The sequence below is a fragment of the Parasteatoda tepidariorum genome, chromosome 6 (assembly GCF_982258835.1).
Source record: "Parasteatoda tepidariorum strain Cologne lab strain chromosome 6, Ptep-v5.0, whole genome shotgun sequence".
Classification (NCBI taxonomy): Eukaryota; Metazoa; Arthropoda; class Arachnida; order Araneae; family Theridiidae; genus Parasteatoda; species Parasteatoda tepidariorum.
The window spans coordinates 1,669,225-1,681,782 of record NC_141760.1 but is presented as its reverse complement, the minus strand read 5'-3'; the positions used below and the strand labels follow the sequence as shown (position 1 = coordinate 1,681,782).

Sequence of the window (12,558 nt, the reverse complement as noted above, 5' to 3'; positions counted from 1 at the left end):
TCACTTGATGATAATTCTCTACAGAATGCTTTTTTACGTCTGATTAAGAACTATAAGATTAAAAAGAGAAACAATATGGAAGTTTTTTATTTCAATATGAGGAATTTTTAAAATCGTTTTTTTATCCTAAGAATTCTTTATTTTACGTTTTTCCGTTTATAAATTTTTGATAAAAATTGTGGTTAAAATAATTGTTTTAAAAAACTAAATGGTATAACATTATGTGCTAATGTATACTTCTTGCATATTCTAATGTTTGAAGTAATATGATTCAAAAAAAAGTGCAGCGGATCGTCTCGCCATTACGACGATAACGAACTATCCTGGAACGCCGGTTTGGCGTGAACATTCAAAGTTGGCAACCCTGCCACAGAGACTGTTTTCCCGCATTCGGGTTACAGCTTCGACCAGTGTAGCGTCGTAATTTTCACGTTCGTGCTAAGGCACGTGTTTATTTTATTCAAGATGTAAATTTACTAATTTCCTATTTCATTAAATATGTTTAACTTTTTATCTATGACTGGCATATATTAATTTCCTTTTAGATGTTTATTTAACTTTAAGTATTAATCTAATCTATCGTTTCGGTGAAAACGCACGAAAATGCCGATCCCCGTGTGCGTACTCAAATTCTGCAAATAGAAATCCAGAAAACCCGCAGTAGCAGCTGTCGATCGAGATATATCGGAGGCAGTCGCTCATTCGTATCGATTACACATATACGATAAGAAATCTCACCATAAATTTCTAATAGATTCTGGATCTGATGTGTCATGCATCCCTCTCCCTAAGCACCAAAAGCATTTAAAACCAGATTCCCTCCAATTATTCGCGGTGAACAATTCAAAAATTTACACTTATGGATCTAAGTTATTAAATGTAGACCTGGGACTTAGACGTAATTTTACATGGAAATTTTTAATCGCTAATGTTCCTGCCCTTATGAAAAAATCGAGGTGTAAACGAGGTATATTTTAAAGGTATAAAGGAGGTTGTTATTTAAATACGTCGTTGAGGTTGAAAAGGGTGCAAATAAATACCTCAAAACCAACCTCAAATATACCTTAAATATACCTCCAGAGGTATATATGTTTCAACTTGAGGTGTTTAATTTTACATCTGGGGAGAGGTAGATATTTACTACTTTAAAGTGTTTCATTTTCTACCTTAGGTTATTACTTATCAGCCTGAAGTATATTTTTTTACACTTGTGGAAGTATTTATTCAACAACCCAAGGTGTGTCATTTTACACTTCAGGTTATTATAAATCAGCCTCAGGTGTATTTTGTTCGACTTCAGGTAATTATTTTTCAACCTCAGGTATATAATTCTATGCTTGTAGAGGTATATATTTATCAACCTAAGGTGGGCCATTTTACACTTCTGGTTGTTATAAATCAACCTGAAGTGTATTTTCAACAATTGGAAAGGTTATTTTTTATTAGCGCCATGTGTTCCATGTTCTACCTTAAGTTATTATTTCGTAACGTCAAGTATATATTTTTCTATTTTTAGAAGTATTAATTTATCAACCAAAGATGCGACATTTTACACTTCAGGCTTATGTAGCTCAACTTAAATCTGTTTTTTTTAGCACTTACGAAGGTGAGGTGTTATACGGACCACCTAGTTTATTAAGTTTTAGACTCACTATATAAAAAATATAATATATATAAAGATAATATTTATATGATATGAAGAATAATGTATATCATTATATTTTTTTCATAGTAGAGATCATTTATCAACCTGAAATTTTTAATATTAGACCTTCGGCAGTAATTGCTTCCTTTGTTAAGCTATAAAAAAAGTTTCAAATGCATAATTCTTCTATAATTTTAATAGATTGATTTAAATCATCTTAAAATAACACTTATCCAAATTCTACAGTTAGTAAAAATTATTTATGGGAACTCATACTCGTATTTTTAGAAGATGGTTGTCTAAGGTGATTGAATTTTTAAAGCTATAAGACTACAAATTTAAATAATTAGTCAGCTGAAATTCAAAGTACTACTTTTATTTAAAACTAAAATGTCATTTTTTTTACAAACCAGCAAAATTATTTTAAATACTGTTTCCGTCTACATGTTGAAACTTGTAATTATTGGAACCTAAAAAAAAAAAAAAATATGAATTAGTAAGAAAGTCATATTTACAATAATAGTGGCAGGTTTTAAAATATTAGAAATTGTTTTTGTTTTTTTTTATGATTTAAACTAACTGGATGAAACTAGTTTTCTTTTTCAGATAAATAGTATTACTCTTCTGCCATTTCTATTCAATCCTCGTAGCTAAAAAGCATGATATGTATCACAACCCCAAAATAAAAAACACTGATGACAGTATTACCATTAACAACATTTACAGAAATTCAAATATACAGGGTGTTTATAAAGTTCCGCACCCATTTTGATGTTCAATAACTCATAAAATAATAAAGATAGATTAAAATTAATAACATAAATGGTTAGTTAGACTCAAAAAGTTTCATGACCCTTGTCAATGAACTTCCACGAGTGCCCCCTTCGTCGCACGGTGAATATCAAGTCCATAGTCAATTTCACGCCAGGTAGCGACAAGCATGTCAGCATCCACAGAGGGTATTGCGGTTGTAATTCTGGCTTTTAGGTCATCAATGTTCGACACGATCCTCCTGTAAACATTGTCCTTCATAAATCCCCAAAGAAAAAAACCCAGTGGCGTTATATCAGGTGATCCGGATGGCCAAGGGATTGGACCTCCTCGCCCAATCCATCTTCCTGGAAAATGGTCATTCAAAGAACTACGAACAATGATACCCCAATGAGGTGGTGCACCATCTTGTTGCAAAATGACATGTGGCTGAAGCTCTTCTAGTTGTGGAAATACAAATGTTTCCAACATGTCTAAGTATACGACTGATGAGACCGTCTTTTCTGTAAAAAAGGAAGCTACCTGGCGTGAAATTGACTATCGACTTGATATTCTCCGTGAAACGAAGGAGGCAAACGTGGAAGTTCATTGACAAGGGTCATGAAACTTTTTGAGTCTGTCTAACCATTTATGTTATTAATTTTGATCTATCTTTATTATTTAATGAGTTATTAAACATCAAAATGGGTCCTGGACTTTATAAACACCCAGTATAATTCCAATCTTATTATGCAATCTCAACACTTTTTATTGTTCTATACATCTGTAACATTATGGTACTTGTAAGTTTAATAATTAGATTTTCTTTTTTCTCTTTTTTTTAAAAATCTTTGAACTCAATAAACCTAGTCTATATTTTTAAACTTTTTGGCAGACTTCATGAAACTAATAGCTTTTTTTTAAATTTTTGACGTTAATTCTGAAAAGGACTTACGTTATTGTCAATCACATCATAGTTTCTTAAAAAATAGTTATTTTAATATTTTTTAATCTATGTAATCAAGAATCAGCAATCGTTTAATAAATTAAAATTTTAAAGTTATGTACCAATTTTTATTCTCTTTTTACACTCAATCGAATAGAACAAATTACAAGCTGATAAGGAGCATTTATTTTAAAGTTGTGAGTAATTTTATGTGAGGAAAATGTCTAAGAGAGAATGATTTGAAATAATACTTTTAAAAAAAGTTGAATATAATATCTCCTATATAACTTATAATACCGAGCAGAATAAAACTAATAGCTGGTTGTTACAAACACTTGTTTAAATATAAATACACATCCCATAGGATGAAATTCAAAACAATGCATATTACTTTCAACCATAAATGTTTTTATTTGCAATTGATTTTATTCAATTCAGGATCAAAATTGCATACTATACTGACTTATTTCTAAAAAATTTAAGATTTCCAAAATTCGCACATTTTTGAAGTAGTGAACCATAAACAGCTGCATGAAAATGCTCATAACCTTGAAACAAATTGGCAAATCGAATATCGAATATCTGGCAAACTATTGTTATCAACAATTACATAAATTCTGTAGTTTATTATGGGAGATTACTTCTTCTTTTCGGTATGAATTCAGAACTATTTCCTAGGGGAAGGCTGAGTAGCTTGCTAGTCTCTTCTTCTGCGTCTCTGCGCATGTGCTATTTACAACCTAGGTCATCTCAGCATATCAGGGAACCGTGGCTAAGCTCTGTATATATATATATATATATATATATATATATATATATATATATATATATATATATATACAGTGGAGCATCATTTATACGACGATCACTTATACGACGTTTACATTTATACGACGTTTTAGTGTGGTCCCAAATCATTCCTATTCATTTTAATGTAAAAATATATCGTTTATACGACGCACAGAATCGGTTATACGTCGGTTTTTAGATTTTGTTCACGTTTATTTAATTTTTTCTTGTGTATTTTAAAAAAGGGTGGAATTTGCCAACATGAATGATACAGAAAAGGGTGACAACAAGAATTCTTGGATGACGACCGTAATTTTTACTAGATGACTGAAAAAACTAGACAATATTATGAAGAGGCAAAAGCGTAAAATTTTGCGATTTATCGACCTATGTCCAGCGTACCCATCGATACTAATTATTTTGGAAAATGTAAAAGCTCTCTTTTTTCCTGCAAATTGCACAAGTGCGCTTCAGCCATTAGATTTGGCCGTGATTAGAAATTTAAATTGCGTCATAGAAAACAGTAAGTTCAACTCACTATTCAAAGCATTGTAGAGACCAATAGCAAGAAAATATAATTAAAGGTAACATGCATTCAAATTGCTCACTGCAATTTTTCTTCTTTGGTTATTTGTTTGTTTTGCTTTGTCTAATTTAGAAATGTATGTAAATCAACACGTTAAACATTAAAATTAACTGAAAACAGAGTTAGTTTCAGTTTTAGAAGTAAAAATCGATTATACGACGTTATCGTTTATACGACGTTTTTCGGTGGTCCCTTCGGCGTCGTATAAACGATGCTCCACTATATATATATATATATATATATATATATATATATATAATATAAACTCTGCAACAAATATCCAAACAATAAGCATACAGCTATAGTAGAATTTCAAGGAAAATCGCTATTTTAAAAATCTTTCAATTTTCAATGACTTATTCATAAGAAAAATTATGAACATTTTTCTCAATTAATCAGCGTGCATACTGCTACGTTAAAACATATACATTTAAGCAAAATAAAAAGAATAGTTCTATTTGAATAAATTACAAACAATAAAATATACTGTGCATAACCTGCTGTAACGATTCACCAGTAACGTTACTCTAAACAGCGACGAAAAATATTTCGGTTATTCTCTCTTATTGCTAAGCCTACAACGATAGCCTCTAAGAATATCCTCATACTTAAATTACTTAAGATCAGGAAGCGTGGTTAAAACAAAAATAATAAAATTTAAGTTTGAAAATTGAAACACATTTGATTAAAAGTGATAAAACTAAATTAATAAATGTCAAGCACACTTACCGAATTTCAAATAGACTTTCGATTGTCAATACACACGCCATTTATCGGTTTGCATGGAACTCTGGGAAGTGAGCTAGTTAATATGAAATGTACTTTAAACAACCTTAAAACAAGCTTAGGTATAAATAAAATGACTTCATACACCTCAATAAATACCTCACTCTCTTTAGTTGAAATAAAGTATATTTTTTTATACCTCATAAATACCTCTTTTGTTACAAGTGTAAAAAAAACAACCTCGTATACCCTAAAAATCACCTTATCAGTCTGGATGATTTGAAGTGAATTTAAAACAACCTCAAAATAAGCTTAGGTATAAATAAAATGACTTCATATACCTCAATAAATACCTCACTCTCGTTAGTTGAAATAAGGTAAAAAATTTTATACCTCAAAAATACCTCTTTTGTTACAAGTGTAAGAAAATAAACCTGGTATACCTTGAAAATCACCTTATCAGTCTGGATGATTTGAAGTGAATTTTAAACAACCTCAAAACAAGCTGAAGTATATATAAATCAACCTCGTACACCTTAATTACAACCTTTACAAGGTATAATTTTTATTGCTGTTTTCTCTGCAACCTTAAATATACCTCAAATATACCTCAAAACAACCTTAATACCTCAAAAATACCTCAAATCAACCTTAAATATACCTTAAATTTTCATAAGGGTGTACCTATATTAGGCGCCGATTTTTTACAAAATTTTGACCTTCTAATAGATCTTAAGCGACGCAAATTAATAGATAACGTTACTAAATTTACTCGCCCTGGGATAATTTCAAATACTAAAAAAAAAATTTCCGTTAAGCTTATTTCGGGTGATTCGCCCTATCATCACATTTTATCAGAATTCCCGGATTTAACAAAATTGCCATCTGGTATTAAACCGGTTAAGCATATTACGGTTCACTATATCGAAACAACGGGACCGCCAATTCATAGTAAACCCAGACGGCTCAACCCGGAATTATATGAAACGGTGAGAAAAGAATTCCAAATTATGATGGATCAAGGAATTTGCCGACCATCCAAATCTCCGTGGTCCTCCCTCACCCCTCCATGTTGTTTCAAAGAGTTCTGGTAGCATTCGCCCTGTTGGCGACTATAGAAGATTAAACGCTCGGACTATTCCGGATCGTTACCCGATCCCACATATTCAAGATTTTTCTAATGCACTTCACGGTCGGAAAATTTTTTCAAAACTTGACATAGTGCGTGCTTATTTTCATATCCCTGTGCATCCAGACCACATAGAAAAAACCGCAATTTGTACCCCATTTGGGTTATTTGAATTTCCTTATTTAAATTTCGGGTTGTGTGGGGCGGCACAAACCTTTCAGAGGTTCATGCACGAGGTGCTAGGAGATCTTGATTTTTGTTATGTTTACTTAGATGATATCCTGGTATATAGTACTACGGAAGAGGAACATAATAAACATTTAAGAATCGTACTTGAAAGATTAAATTCTTACGGTTTAACTATAAACGTTGCAAAATGTATATTTGGTGTATCCGAAGTCCCTTCCCTTATGAAAAAATCGAGGTATAAACGAGGTATATTTTAAAGGTATAAAGGAGGTTGTTGTTTAAATACGTCGTAAAGGTTGAAAAGGGTGCAAATGAATACCTCAAAATCAACCTCAAATATACCTTAAATATACCTCCAGAGGTATATATATTTCAACTTGAAGTATATTTTTTTACACTTGTGGAAGTATTTATTCAACAACCTAAGGTGTGTCATTTTACACTTCATGTTGTTATAAATCAACCTCAGGTGTATTTTGTTTGACTTCAGGTAATTATTTTTCAACCTCAGGTATCTAATTTTATGCTTGTAGAGGTATATATTTATCAACCTGTGGTGCGTCATTTTACACTTCAGCTTATTATAAATCTACCTCAGGTGTATTTTGTTCGACATCAGGTAATTATTTTTCAACCTCAGGTATCTAATTTTATGCTTGTAGAGGTAGATATTTTTCAACCTATGGTGCGTCATTTTACACTTCAGCTTATTATAAATCTACCTCAGGTGTATTTTGTTCGACATCAGGTAATTGTTTTTCAACCTCAGGTATATAATTTTATGCTTGTAGAGGTATATATTTATCAACCTATGGTGTGTCGTTTTACACTTCTGGTTGTTATAAATCAACCTCAAATGTATTTTGTTCTACCTCAGGTAATTATTCTTCAACCTCAGGTATATAATTTTATGCTTGTAGAGGTATATATTTTTCACTTCTGGTTGTTATAAATCAACCTGAAGTGTATTTTCAACAATTGGAAAGGTTATTTTTAATTAGCGCCATGTGTTCCATGTTCTACCTTAAGTTATTATTTCGTAACCTGAAGTATATATTTTTGTATTTTTAGAAGCATTAATTTATCAACCAAAGATGTTTTTTTTAGCACTTACGAAGTTGAGGTGTTATACGGACCACCTAGTTTATTAATTTTTAGACTCACTATATAAAAAATATAATACATATGTAAGGATATTATATATATTATATGAAGAATAATGTACATTACATTTTTTTCACTAGTAGAGATCATTTATCAACCTGAAATTTTTAATATTAAACCTTCGGCAGTAATTGCTTCCTTTGTTAAGCTATAAAAAAAGTTTCAAATGCATAATTCTTCTATAATTTTAATAGATTGATTTAAATCATCTTAAAATAACACTTATCCAAATTCTACAGTTAGTAAAAATTATTTATGGGAACTCATACTCGTATTTTTAGAAGATGGTTGTCTAAGGTGATTGAATTTTTAAAGCTATAAAACTACAAATTTAAATAATTAGTCAGCTGAAATTCAAAGTACTACTTTTATTTAAAACTAAAATGTCATTTTTTTTACAAACCAGCAAAATTATTTTAAATACTGTTTCCGTCTACATGTTGAAACTTGTAATTATTGGAACCTAAAAAAAAAAAAAAATATGAATTAGTAAGAAAGTCATATTTACAATAATAGTGGCAGGTCTTAAAATATTAGAAAGTATTTTTTTTATCATTTAAATTAACTGGATGAAATTAATTTTCCTTTTCAGATAAATATCTTCTGCCATTTCTATTCAATCCTCGTAGCTAAAAAGCATGACATGTATCACAGCCACAAAATAAAATACACTAAAGGCAGTATTACCATTAACAACATTTACAGAAATTCAAATATACAGGGTGTTTATAAAGTCTCGGACCCATTTTGATGTTTAATAACTCATAAAATAATAAAGATAGATTAAAATTAATAACATAATAGTTAGATAGACTCAAAAACTTTCATGAACCTTGTCAATGAACTTCCACGTGTGCACCCTTCGTCGCACGGAGAATATCAAGTCGATAGTCAATTTCACGCCAGGTAGCGGCAAGCATGTCGGCATCCACAGAGGCTATTGCGGTTGTAATTCTGGCTTTTAGGCCATCAATGTTCGACACGATCCTCCTGTAAACGTTGTCCTTTATAAATCCCCAAAGAAAAAAGTCCAGCCGCGTTATATCAGGTGATCTGGGTGGCCAAGGAATTGGACCTCCTCGCCCAATCCATCTTCCTGTAAAATGGTCATTCAAAGAACTACGAACGATGATACCCCAATGAGGTGGTGCACCATCTTGTTGCAAAAAGACATGTGGCTGAAGCTCTTCTAGTTGTGGAAATACGAAGTTTTCCAACATGTCTAAGTATACGACTGATGAGACTGTAAAAAAGAAAGCTACCTCTCGTGAAATTGACTATCGACTTGATATTCTCCGTGCGACGAAGGGGTCACACGTGGAAGTTCATTGACAAGGGTCATGAAACATTTTGAGTCTATCTATAATGTTATTAATTTTAATCTATCTTTATTATTTTATGAGTTATTAAACATCAAAATGGGTCCGGGACTTTATAAACACCCTGTATAATTCCAATCTTATTATGCAATTTTAACACTTTTTATTTTTCTATACATCTGTAACATTATGGTACTTGTAAGTTTAATAATTAGATTTCCTTCCCTTTCTTTTTTAAAAATCTTTAAACTCAATAAACCTAGTCTATATTTTTCAACTTTTGGTCAGACGTCATAAAACTAGCAGCTTTTTTTAAATTTTTGACGCTGATTCTGAAAAGGACTTATGTTATAGTCAATCACATCAGAGTTTCTTAAAAAATAGTTATTTCAATAATTTTTAATCAATGTAATCAAGAATCTACAATCGTTTAATGAATTAAAATTTTAAAGTTACGTACCAATTTTTATTCTTTTTTTACACTCAATCGAATAGAACAAATTACAAGCTGATAAGGAGCATTTATTTTAAAGTTGTGAGTAATGTCTAGGAGAGAATGATTTGAAATAATACTTTTAAAATAAGTTGAGTATAATATCTCCTATATAACTTATAATACCGAGCAGAATAAAACTAATAGTTAGTTGTTACAAACACTTGTTTAAATATAAATACACATCCCATAGGATGAAACTCAAAATAATGCATATTACTTTCAACAATAAATGTTTTTATTTGCAATTGATTTTATTCAATTCAGGATTAAAATTGCATACTATACTGACTTATTTTTAAAATATTTAAGATTTCCGAAATTCGCACATTTTTGAAGTAGTGAACCATAAACAGCTGCATGAAAAAGCTCATAACCTTGAAACAAATTGTCATATAAACTTGAAATCGGATTTAATTTCATTCTGCCCAATAATCTAATAAGTAATAACAATCTGCTTAGTAAATAATTAACGTGGGTAAAATGCGAGAAAATAACATGTAGTGAAAATAGCAGTTTTGTGATCAAACATAAAGAAGTGAGCTAGTACAGTTACTAGTTTTCAATTATCAAATATCTAGCAAACTATTGTTATCAACAATTACATAAATTCTGTAGTTTATTAGGAGAGATAACTTTTTCTTTTAGGTATAAATTCAGAACTATATCCTAGGGGAAGGCTGAGCAGTAGCTTGCTTGTCTCTTCTTCTGCGCCGCCGCGCATGTGCTATTTACAGCCTAGGCAATCTCAGTAATAACAGGGAACTGTGGATAAGCTCTGTAATTATAAACTTTTTATATATATATAAACAATAATATAAACTTTGCAACAAATATCCAAACGATAAGCATACAGCTATAGTAGAATTTCAAAGCAAAATTGCTATTTTAAAAATCTTTCAATTTTCAATGATTTATTTATAAGAGAAATTGTGAACATTTTTCTCAATTAATCAGCGTGCATACTGCTACGTTAAGACATATACATTTAAGCAAAATAAAAGGAATAGTTCTACTTGACTGAACTACAAACAATAAAATATACTGTGCATAACCTGCTGTAACGATTCACCAGTAATGTTACCTAAAACAGTGACGAGAAATATTTCGGTTATTCTCTCTTATTGCTAAGCCCACAACGATAGCCTCTAAGAATATCCTCCAACTTAAATTATTTAAGATCAGGTCGCGTCGTTAAAACAAAAATAATAAAATTTAAGTTTCAAAATTGAAGCATATTTGATTAAAAGTGATAAAACTAAATTAATAAATGTCAAGCACACTTACCAAATTTCGAATAGACTTTCGATTGTCAACACACACGCCATTTGCCGGCTCGCATGGAACTCTGGGAAGTGAGTTAGTTAATATGAAGTGTACTTTAAGCAACCTTAAAACAAGCTTAGGTATAAATAAAACGACTTCAACTCCTCAATAAATACCTCACTCTCTTTAGTTGAAATAAGGTATATTTTTTTATACCTCATAAATACCTCAATATCGTTAGTAGAAAAAAGGTATATTTTTTATACCTCGTAATTACCTCACTCTCGTTAGTTGAAATAAGGTTGATTTTTTTATACCTCATAAATACCTCTTTTGTTACAAGTGTAAGAGAAACAACCTCGTATACCTTAAAAATCATCTTATCAGTCTGGATGATTTGAAGTGAATTTAAAACAACCTCAAAATAAGCTTAGGTATAAATAAAATGACTTCATATACCTCAATAAATACCTTTTTATCGTTAGTTGAAATAGGGTAAAAAATTTTATACCTCAAAAATACCTCTTTTGTTACAAGTGTAAGAAAATAAACCTGGTATACCTTAAAAATCTCCTTATCAGTCTGGTTGATTTGAAGTGAATTTTAAACAACCTCAAAACAAGCTGAAGTATATATAAATCAACCTCGTACACCTTAATTACAACCTTTACAAGGTATAATTTTTATTGCTGTTTTCTCTGCAACCTTAAATATACCTCAAATATACCTCAAAACAACCTTAATACCTCAAAAATACCTCAAATCAACCTTAAATATACCTTAAATTTTCATAAGGGTTTCTTAGGACATTTAGTTACCAGTAACGGAACCAAACCTCTACCCGACAAAGTCGAACCAATTTTAAATTATCCTCAACCCGAGACAGTTAGAGATATGAGACGATTTCTTGGTCTTTTAAATTTTTTCCGCAGATTTTTACCGCATATCGCCCATTATCAAAATCATCTTAACGGTTATTTAAAAGGTTCTAAACGTAACGATAAAAGGAAAATTTCTTGGACAGAAGAATCTTTGAAAGAATTTCAAAATTGTAAAGCATTATTGGCAAATTCCGCTCTTCTAGCGCATCCAAGTCCAAACGCTAATCTAATCTTGCAAATCGACGCGTCGGATTATGCCATAGGTGGCGCCCTATTTCAAATGGTTCTGATCAATTGCAACCGCTCGCATTTTTTTCGCGAAAACTTTCGAAGACCGAATGTAACTATAGCGCTTATGATCGAGAATTACTTGCTGCATACGCTTCCATCAAACATTTTAGGCGCATGCTTGAAGCAAGAAATTTTTCGCTTTTTACGGACAACAAACCATTGTCGTTTGCTTTTCAACAACGATCTGACAAAAATTCTCCACGACAATGTAGGCAATTAGATTTTATATCTCAATTTACCACTGACATACACTACATTAAGGGTTCAGAAAATATAACGGCCGATGCTCTTTCGTGTATAACTGCAATCACAATGCCCGGTTCGATTGATTACGAAGATATCGCCGTCGCTCAGGAAAACGACCCCGAATTAAAAGAATTAATC

At 31.1% G+C, this 12,558-nt stretch overlaps 1 long non-coding RNA gene across 1 annotated transcript; it reads right to left on the bottom strand.

Moving 5' to 3' along the window:
- Nucleotides 1–8,287: 8,287 nt before the first annotated feature.
- LOC147807442 (uncharacterized) lies at nucleotides 8,288–11,775 on the bottom strand. Its single transcript, XR_015434888.1, has 3 exons — nucleotides 11,024–11,775; nucleotides 10,373–10,514; nucleotides 8,288–8,387 (listed from the first exon to the last, which is right to left on the bottom strand). It is a non-coding gene; the product is annotated as an uncharacterized LOC147807442 (long non-coding RNA).
- Nucleotides 11,776–12,558: the final 783 nt, after the last annotated feature.